At 47.8% G+C, this 10197-nt stretch overlaps 1 long non-coding RNA gene across 1 annotated transcript; it reads right to left on the reverse strand.

Moving 5' to 3' along the window:
* Positions 1–279: 279 nt before the first annotated feature.
* On the reverse strand, positions 280–9823 carry LOC147363801 (uncharacterized). The gene is made up of 3 exons (XR_015137447.1): positions 4766–9823; positions 1289–3950; positions 280–1002 (listed from the first exon to the last, which is right to left on the reverse strand). It is a non-coding gene; the product is annotated as an uncharacterized LOC147363801 (long non-coding RNA).
* Between the last annotated feature and the right edge of the window lie 374 nt (positions 9824–10197).

Raw genomic sequence — 10197 nt, forward strand, 5'->3', positions numbered from 1 at the left:
GCATGGCCCCCTGCACTGGCCCTGTTGAGCTGAACAGACCTCTCCTTTGCCCTCTTATCTATGTGGGGTCACATAGATATGGTATTTTGTCTCCATCAAAATGGAGTAAACAAAATATTGACTAAAAGAAAGCCCTGGATTCACCTGTCTGATTCATGCATGATTTTCCCAATGGTCTTGAGATCCAGAACCCAAGGTTCTCATTTATGGACTGTGAAGGGTCTTGAATGCTAAGTTCTGGTGTCCCTATAGTGGGAACTTTAGACAGAAACACAAACATGTCTTTGATTTTATTTATTTAGTTTAATTTTTGGCCGTGCTGGGTCTTTGTCGCTGTGTGTGGGCTTCCTCTAGTTGCACTATGAGGGCTTCTCATTGCAGTTGTTTCTCTTGTTGCGGAGCGCGGGCTCTAGGTGCCTGGGCTTCAGTAGTTGCATCATGCAGGCCTCAGCAGTTCTGGTGTGAGGGCCCAGTCACTCTGCAGCATGTGGAATCTGCCCGGACCAGGGAGCGAACACATGGCCCCTGCATCGGCAGGCAGATTCCCGTCCCCTATTCCACCAGGGAAATCCCAAACATGTCTTTTAGAAAAACAACTCTGGCTTCCTTTTGTCTGAGGCCTGATGTGGGCTGAAAAATTAAGTATCTGGCAAAGGTGAGGTCATGGGGAGGCCTTCCGTGGTGTTGCTGTGCTCACAGAGGGATTCAACCCAGGCCCGAATGAGGCAGGACTCAAGAATTGCTAGGTGGTTCTATTAAAGCTTCCTGGTTAAACAAGAAGAGAGGACAGGAGAAAGTGGCCTGTCTGCTTTGGGGAAGCTGAGTTTGAAATCAGGTCAGGAAAGCTGGGTACACTGGAATAACAAATGGCTTAGATGGTAAAGCATCTGCCTGCAATTCAGGAGACGTGGGTTCAATCCCTAGATGGGGAAGATCCCCTGGAGAAGGGAATGGCTACCCACTTGAGTCTTCTTGCTTGGAGAATTCCATGGACAGAGGAGCCTGGAATAACAAAGGCCAGGACTTGGAGGACTCCTGTCCCCATCTCCCCCATCATCCCCAGCCTCCCTCACCCCAGGCTTTCCCCAGGGGTACCCCATCAGCCTTCTCAAGGCTGCCTCTGTTTAGAGCTGCCCTCCAGGGTCTGAGCTGAGTAGGAAACAGCCCGCTCCAGGCAGCCAGTTTTATTTCTTGTTAGCAGTCTGAAAAGGAGGCTATTATTTCACAGCAGAGATAAAAGTTAATCACAGATTAGAATTGCCCTGAAAATATCGATGACATCATTCACCTGAGTCCTGGCCCCAGGGGGAAGTATTCACTTCTGCTGAGTGGCCAGACCAGTTCGGCCAGTTCTCCGCTCTTCAGAACGCTCTTCACCCTTAAACAAAAGGCTGGATTCCTGAATAGAGGGCATTCATAGGCAGTCAGGAGTCACTCTGTAGACCTACTGAGTGCTCTGCTGCCTAGACTTTGGATTGGAGAAGGTCTGTTTACTCTCTGCCCGGCCTTTTCACCGTCCCCCTCCCGCCTCTCTCATTACAACTTTATCTGGAGGCACCATCACCCTGGGGAGACTCCCAAACAGAACACCAGGCACAGAGGAGCAGAGACTGGAGTTACAAAATAAAAGTTCCTGTTCCAAGGCAGGGTGATTTCTCAATTCTGAACCTCAGGTGTGAGATTAGGGGACTTTATCCCTTTGGGCCTCCTGAGAATAGGATAAAATTCAAGCTGTGTATATATGTCAATGAAATTCTGCCCCCACCCCCCACCCCGTGACCACAAGTCCATTCTCTGCTCCTTCCCCTCTACTCCTGCCCCAGCAAATAGGCTCATCAGTACCATTTTTCTATATTCCATATACATGCATTCCTCTAAATATTGCTTTCCTCTTTCTGACTTCACTCTCTGTGACAGGCTCTAGGTTTATCCACAGCATTTCAGCTATCGGGAAGCTGCTGTGCAGCACAGGGAGCTCAGCTGGGTGCTCTGTGATGACCTGGGCGGGTAGGGAGGCTCAAGAGAGAGGGGATCTATGTATACGTACAGCTGATTCATGATGTTGTACGCAGAAACTAACGCAACATTGTAAAGCAATTATACTGCAATTAAAAAATAAAAACATCAAGCTGTGTTTGAAATAAAATGTTGTTATTATTGTTCATTCTGAAGTGTTCAGCCAATCTGTAGTGCCTCCTCGGCAGCCAACCACAGAGGGGAAGGCAGGATACTCTCATGATCCTGGATCCCCCAGCCTGCTAGGCTCTGGCACCATGAACCGTGATCTCTTGAGCTAGAAGATTCTGATCATATGTGAAAGTCCTGAGTTCAGTTGGCTACAATGCACAGGGTGGAGACATTCCCCAATCCCACTCCAGCTTTGGTTGAGACAGGACTAGATGGCTGGGTGGCAGGCTGGGCTCCCCTGAGCACTGGTGGGGCTGAGAAACCAGGTTCTCACAGAGAGGCCAGAGTGTAATCAAGGCCAGGGGAATGGAGGGGGCACAGACGCTTCAAGGCTTCCCAGGCGGCTCAGTGGTAAAGAATCCACCTGCCAATGCAGGAGACAGAAGATGTGGGTTGGATTCCTAGCTTGGGAAGATCCACTAGGGGAGGAAATGGCACCCCACTCCAGTATTCTTGCCTGGAGAATCCCGTGGACAGAGGAGCCTGGAGGGCTACAGTCCATAGGGTTGCAAAGAGTCGGACATGCCTTAGTGACCAAACAACATCTGTAACGGAACATTAATGGTAGAATGGTGATCAGAGGGTCTTAAATTTGGAGTCCATCCTTCTCAGCACCCTGGAACAGCCAAGACCCCTGCGGGCTGCCAGGCACAGAGCTGAGAGGGGCTGGGCCTCCCTCTTAAGAGTCCTGTTTGGGTCCAGCTCTGGTCTTTGCTGCTCTGTAGTTGCCAAGGAGCTCATACTTTAGAGATTAAGTGCTCCCTACATGTTGGCAAACTAATACTTCTCATGGCTTGGGTTTCATCTTCAGATGATTTTCTTCTTTATTTTCTTTATAAAATTCATATAAGAATAAGCCCTCCCTGGAAGTATTAAAAATTTGCACTGTCGAGATAAAACAAAGGTCTCTCTGGACCCTCCCATCTTATGAACTGGCTGCTCATCTTTTTATCTATTTTTCCATTGGGTTGTTGGTCTTGGTCTTTTTTCCTACAGATTGATAGTAGTTTTTAACAAAGTCTGGATAATAATCCAGCTTTTATGTGTATGTGTATCCATTTCTGCATATACATAAATATATCTGTATATGTATACACACATACACCTAAATACATGTACACGCACATATTATGGGCTTCCCTGGTGGCTCAGTGGTAAAGAATCTGCCTGCAGTACAGGAGACGCAGGAGATGTACATTTGATTTCTGAGTTGGAAAGATCTGGAGGAGGCAATGGCAACCCACTCCAGTATTCTTGCCTGGAGAATCCCGTAGACAGAGGAACCCGGCAGTCTACAGTCTCAGAGGTATCAAAGAGTCAGACATGACTGAAGCAACTGAACTCACATGCACACATATCTATCTATCTATCTATCTATATTACAAATACCTTCTCCAACTTTGTTGTTTGTCTTTATCTCAGCTTCTAGTGATTCCTGATTCTGAATCAGAAGTTCCACATTTTGATAAAGGCTGACATCACTCTTTCTGTTTGCCTTTGTGATTTGTGTTTGCTTGAGGCGGTGCCCACTCCAACTCCAAGGTCATAACCATGTTGTCCTATCTTTTCTCCTTCTACTTTGGTCTTTCTTCAGTGGATAGCCAGTTCACCCAGCACGTCTCCCAGCGATGAGAAAAGCCCCCTTGGCCCCAGATCCCACATGTCTCTCTTCAGGGTTGTTTTTGCCGTGGGGAGTCAGGAGCTTCTTCCCAAATTCCTGGAAGAGTGTACTCTTTGCTGCTTGCTTTGGGGCCTGCCCTTCCCTGCCAAGGTAGAGAGTGGAGAGCAACCTGAATCATTTCAGAGGTTGACCTTTGAACCAAGTTTTACTTTATCTCCAGTCACTATTTGCTAATTCATTTGAGAGTTTTTGCCAAAGATTAACATCTGAAGTACCCCTTTCTGGTTTACACAGTCTGCTCCTTGGAAAACGAGGAGGGCATTTGCCCACTCTGTTTATCCAGCATTTATGGGAGTGACTGTTTTCCACATGAGTTTTCATTTCCCCAAGGGAAATATCCACCAGCAGAAAAAGTGACAGCTCTTCTTGCAGTGGAGACAGGCCACAGAAAACAAACTCAGCCTCAACAGTGACTTGAAAACATGGTCCCAAGACTAAGTTCACAAGCCATGTTATTTCTCCTCTTGTAAGTTTCATATATGTGGGACTCACAGTTATTTTGGAAGGGAACACGGATCCTGCTTCCCAGGTGGCACTAGTGGTAAAGAATCCACCTACCGGACATGGGGGTGGGGTGGGGGGTGGGCGGAGGGAGGGAAGGAGGAGGTGGGAGAGATGTATGGAGAGAGTAACATGGAAACTTACAATTCCATATGTAAAATAGATAACCAAATGGGCATTTGCTGTATGACTCAGGGAAGTCAAACAGTGGCTCTGTAACAACCTAGAGGAGTGGGGTGGGGAGGGAGATGGGAGGAAAGTTCAAGAGGGAGGGGACATATTTATACCTATGGCTGATTCTTCTTGATTTTGACAGAAAGCAACAAAAGTCTGTAAAGCAATTATCTTTCAATTTAAAAACTAAATTAATTAAAAAAAAAAAAAGAATCTACCTACCAGTGTAGGAGCACAGGAGGTGTGAGTTCGATCCTTGGGTTGGGGAGATCCCCTGGAGAAGCAAATAGCAACCAACTCCAGTACTCTTGCCTGGAGAATCCCATGGACAGAGGAGCCTGGCAGACTACAGTCCATGGTGTCGCAGTCGGACACAACTGAGCATCTGAGCATTCCCAGCATGGATCCTGCGTCCAACTCTCCTGGTTGGGGGTGAAACCAAGCAGGACTCTCTGTGGCTCCTAGGTATGAATGCTTTCTGTGTCCCCCATTTCTTGTTTGTGGGGAATAGACTCCAGCCTCCAAGAACTTCCCTGAGTTCCAAAGGGCGGGTTCAAACAGTTGCTTGTCAGAGAGGGTAGGGAAAGCAAAGATAAGGGAGGAGCTGCCAATAAACAATAGCACAGTCTTGGTGCAGGATCCTGGCTCGGCCTCAAGGAATACACATAATAATGTCTTTGGTTCCTGTAGTTAAAGCTATGGTTTTCCAGTAGTCATGTACGTACGTGAGAGTTGGACCATAAAGAAGGCTGAGTGCCAAAGAATTGATGCTTTCCAACTGTGGTGCTGGAGAAGACTCTTGAGAGTCCCTTGGACAGCAAGGAGATTAAACCAGTCAATCCTAAAGGAAATCAACCCTGAATATTCTTCGGAAGGACTGATGCTGAAGCTGAATCTCCAATTTGGCCACCTGAGGCAAAGAGCCCACTCGTTGGAAAAAAACCTGATGCTGGGAAAGACTGAAGGGAGGAGGAGAAGGGGACAACAGAGGGCAAGATGGATAGTGAAGGACAAGGGAAGCCTGGCTTACTTCAGTCCCTGGGGTCACAAAGAGTCAGACACGACTGAGTGACTGAACAACAACAACAGAACTAAAAACCCCAAGAAATGCAAGTTGTTAACTACTCGATGAAGCATTCTTCATTCCTGGAGAACCAGAGGTCAGGAGACCTCCTGAGGCCAGACTAAAGGAATGCAGGGCCTGCACACACCCTGCTCCTTATCAGCACCCTACCCTTGAACCATTGCAATTAAACTCACCAAATCCCAGCCGGGGTTGGGACAAACAGTTTCTCAGGACTTTGCCTGGCAAAGCAATAAAGCTTTTCTGTGTGTGTATGCTAAGTCACTTCAGTGGTATCTGACACTTTGTGACGCTATGGACTGTGGCCCTCCAGGTTCCTCTGACCATGGGATTCTGCAGGCAGGAATACTGGAGCAGGTTGTCATGCCTTCTCCAGGGGGATCTTCCCGACACAGGCATCGAACCTGAGTCTCTTATGCCTCTGGCATTGGGAGGCAGGTTCTTTACCACTAGTGCCACCTGGGAAGCCTACTGCCCCTGAAGTCGCCAAGATTCAGTCTGGCACCGGTACACTGAGGCTGAGTTTCCGGCATCAGGGGTACTTGCGCTGTGCTCGGATAGGCCAGTGGCGCATCTTTCTCCCAATCTTGACCATTTTTATGACTAACTTTCCTTCTCCTCCTGGTTTTACCACAAAAAGCAAAGAGCCCCAAGTGCTTCAGAAAAATACACAAAATGGAAAATCCACTCACTGATCATGATGAGTTAATTATAGGTCTGCAATGTGAAGTGGAAATGTTAAGATGTGACACAGATCTTGATATGGAAGTGGAAGAAACACTGCCTCCTCCTTAGGGTTCATGTCTCCCTTGAATGTGAAGACCAGCCCCCTCTGAAATGACGTGCCATTGCATCTTTTGTGTGTGTGTGCGCTAAGTTGCTTCAGTTATGTCCAACTCTTTGTAACCTTATGGACTGTAGCCCGGCAAGCTCCTCTGTCCCTGGGATTCTCCAATCAAGAATACTGGAGTGGGTAGCCATTCCCTTCTCCAGGGGATCTTCCCAACCCAGGGATCAAATCCAGGTCTCCTGCACTGCAGGCAGATTCTTTACCATCTGAGCCAATTCTCCTCATGTAAAACTCCAGGAGCAGGTCTCGTGTTCCCCTAAGGAGTCATGTGGTGAAATGAACAACGGTAGGTGGGATCAGAGGCCAGAGATGAGAACCCCCGGCTCTGCCTCTCATTCTTGGGGCCCCTTGAGCGAACCCCATTCCTCTCTGGACTGCAGTTTTCCAGTCTGCATAGTGGAGAGGACTCCATCTAGAAAAGCACTGCCAACCAAAACAGAGGTAGCTGTCGGTGCGCTTCATGTTTGGCACCTCAGGGCCTTTGTTCTCTGGTACACACAGACTCACATCTGGCTCCCTCATGACCTTCTGGTCTCGAGGAGCTTCCCCATATACAGTAATACTAACCACATCTCCCAAGTTTTGCCTTTTTTAAAGTTTCTTTTTCGGGGGTGGGGGGCAGGGGGTGTGGACCATTTTTAAATTGAATACACCTGAATTTTAAAATGAGTGAATTTCTAAATCATTGAATTTGTTGCACTATTGCTTGTGGTTTAGATATGCTCTGGTTTCCAGCCAAGGAGTACGCGGGGTCTTAGCTCCCCAACCAGGACTTGAGCCGTCACCCCCTGCCCTGAAAGGCCAAGTCGTAACCACCAGACCACCAGAGAAGCCCCAAATTTTGCTTTTTAAAAAACGCAAGTCTAGGGATTTAAAATCGTAAAACTTTTATAAATTGGATGAAGGTGGTTAAAAGGTAGGAACTTCCAGTTCTAAGAAAAACAAATCCGAGGGATGTCAGGTACAATATAATGAACACTGCTGTTTGCTATATAAGAACAACTTATATTTATATATAAGTTGTAAAGAGGGTAAATCCTAGGTTCTTCTCATAAGAAAAAATTTTTTTCTTTTAGTTTGTAGTATGAGATGATGGATGTTCACTAGAGTTATGATGGTCATCATTTCAAGAAGTACATAAGTTAAATCATGATGCTGGAACTTCCATGGTGGTACAGTGGATAAGAATCCACCTGTCAACTGAGGCATCAGGGGTTCAATCCCTGGTCCAAGAAGATCCCGCATGCTGTGGAGCAATTAAGCCCGCGTGCCGCAGCTACTCCGCCCGAGTGCCGCAACTACTAACCCCGGGCGCCTGGAGCCCGTGCTCTGCGGTGAGAGACGCCGCCGCGGTGAGACGCGCACGCACTGCAGCAAAGGGTGGCCTCCCGGCGGCAGCTGGAGAAAGCCTGAGCAGCGACACGATCCAGCACAGCCCCAACTCACACACAGAAATAAAAGAAGTTTACGGAAGTCACGATACCGGACGCCATTGATACACACAGTGCTGCGTGTCGGTTATGCCTCAAAACTGGCAGAAAAAAAGGGGCGGGGGAGAAGTTTGATACATTTTATAAGATTAAACCCGACTTTCGGATAGAATTGTCTGTCAAGGTGTCCAGTTTTCTAAAACGGTGTGTGGGGAAAGTGGTACCTCGCACGTGGTCCCGGAGGGTCCACAGGCAGGGCTGAGGGAGGAGCAGACAGGCGCCGGCTGTGTTCACTGCCCGACACCCCCTCACACAGGGAAGGCCTGCCTGTGAGCCGCGCTGCCTGCGCTCTGGGTGCTCTATTAGGGCAGGTCTCCTCACCTCAGCAAACCTAACCTGGTGTGCAGTCTAGCAAGACTGTCAGAACTGCCAGAGCTGAGCCTGCCTTTTTTTTGTGGGGTTGTGGTGAGCAGAACTGCTGATTGTGTGGAGCCTTGGTTTTTCCTTTATATTTTAAATTTTTATACAGTTTTATTGACTATGCCAAAGCCTTTGACTGTGTGGATCATAAGAAACTGTGGAAAATTCTTCAAGAGATGGGAATACCAGACCACCTGACCTGCCTCTTGAGAAACCTATATGCAGGTCAGGAAGCAACAGTTAGAACTGGACATGGAACAACAGACTGGTTCCAAATAGGAAAAGGAGTACATCAAGGCTATATATTGTCACCCTGCTTATTTAACTTCTATGCAGAGTACATCATGAGAAACGCTGGGCTGGAAGAAGCACAAGCTGGATCAAGATTGCCGGGAGAAATATCAATAACCTCAGATATGCAGATGACACCACCCTTATGGCAGAAAGTGAAGAGGAACTCAAAAGCCTCTTGATGAAAGTGAAAGTGGAGAGTGAAAAAGTTGGCTTAAAGATCAACATTCAGGAAACGAAGATCATGGCATCCGGTCCCATCCGTTCATGGGAAATAGATGGGGAAACAGTGGAAACAGTGTCAGACTTTATTTTGGGGGGCTCTAAAATCACTGCAGATGGTGATTGCAGCCATGAAATTAAAAGACGCCTACTCCTTGGAAGGAAAGTTATGACCAACCTAGATAGCATATTGAAAAGCAGAGACATTACTTTGCCAACAAAGGTTCGTCTAGTCAAGGCTATGGTTTTTCCTGTGGTCATGTATGGATGTGAGAGTTGGACTGTGAAGAAGGCTGAGCGCCGAAGAATTGATGCTTTTGAACTGCGGTGTTGGAGAAGACTCTTGAGAGTCCCTTGGACTGCAAGGAGATCCACCCAGTCCATTCTGAAGGAGATCAGCCCTGGGGTTTCTTTGAAAGGAATGATGCTAAATCTGAAACTCCAGTACTTTGGCCACCTCATGAGAAGAGTTGACTCCTTGGAAAAGACTCTGATGCTGGGAGGGATTGGGGGCAGAAGGAGAAGGGGATGACAGAGGATGAGATGGCTGGATGGCATCATGGACTCGATGAACGTGAGCTTGAGTGAACTCCGGGAGTTGGTGATGGACAGGGAGGCCTGTCGTGCTGCGATTCATGAGGTCGCAAAGAGTCGGACACGACTGCCTGACTGAACTGAACTGAACTGAAAGGTTACTCTCCATTTACTGTTGTTAAAAATTGTGTCTGTGGTCCCCGTGTTGAGCAATGCGTCCTCAGCCTGTCTCACACCCAGGGGTCTGCGCCTCCCTTTCCCCTCTTCTCTCTTGCCCCTCCTCCTCCCCCTCCCCTTCTCTTCTCTGGTAACCACTAGTTTATTCTCCGTATCCGTGAATCTGCTTCTTTTTTGTTACAGTCACTAGTTTGTTGTACTTTTAGATTCCACATATAAGCGATGTCATACAGTATTTGTCTTTCTCTGACTTTTTTTCACTTAGCATAATGCTCTCCTAGTCTATAGCCTTATTTTAAAGGTATTTCTGAGGTGATTTGGAAAACCAGTTCAGGAAACTGGAAAGAAGTAACTCCTAGAACCCTGTGTGACTGCTGGGTTCACGTACAGCTTCTAGAGCCAAGAGGGACAGCAGATACAGAGGAGCTGATGAGAGGAGAGTCTTGAGCTGCAGAGACAGGAGAGCCTCTACAGAGAGCAGGGTTGGGGGAGTGTAGAAGTGGGGAAGGGCTCTGCACCCCGCTGTCTGGAGGAGGCTTCTGGAACCCCGAGGCTGTTGCAGTTTCTCTTGCTGAGCCGGTGTTAACAGTGGTTTTGGTCCTGACGGAGGCCCCCACCAGCTCTCCGCTCCCCTGCCCCAGCCCAG

Source organism: Bos grunniens, chromosome 11 (genome assembly GCF_055505025.1).
Source record: "Bos grunniens cultivar Pamir isolate PY7600 chromosome 11, Bosgru_T2T1.0, whole genome shotgun sequence".
NCBI lineage: Eukaryota > Metazoa > Chordata > Mammalia > Artiodactyla > Bovidae > Bos > Bos grunniens.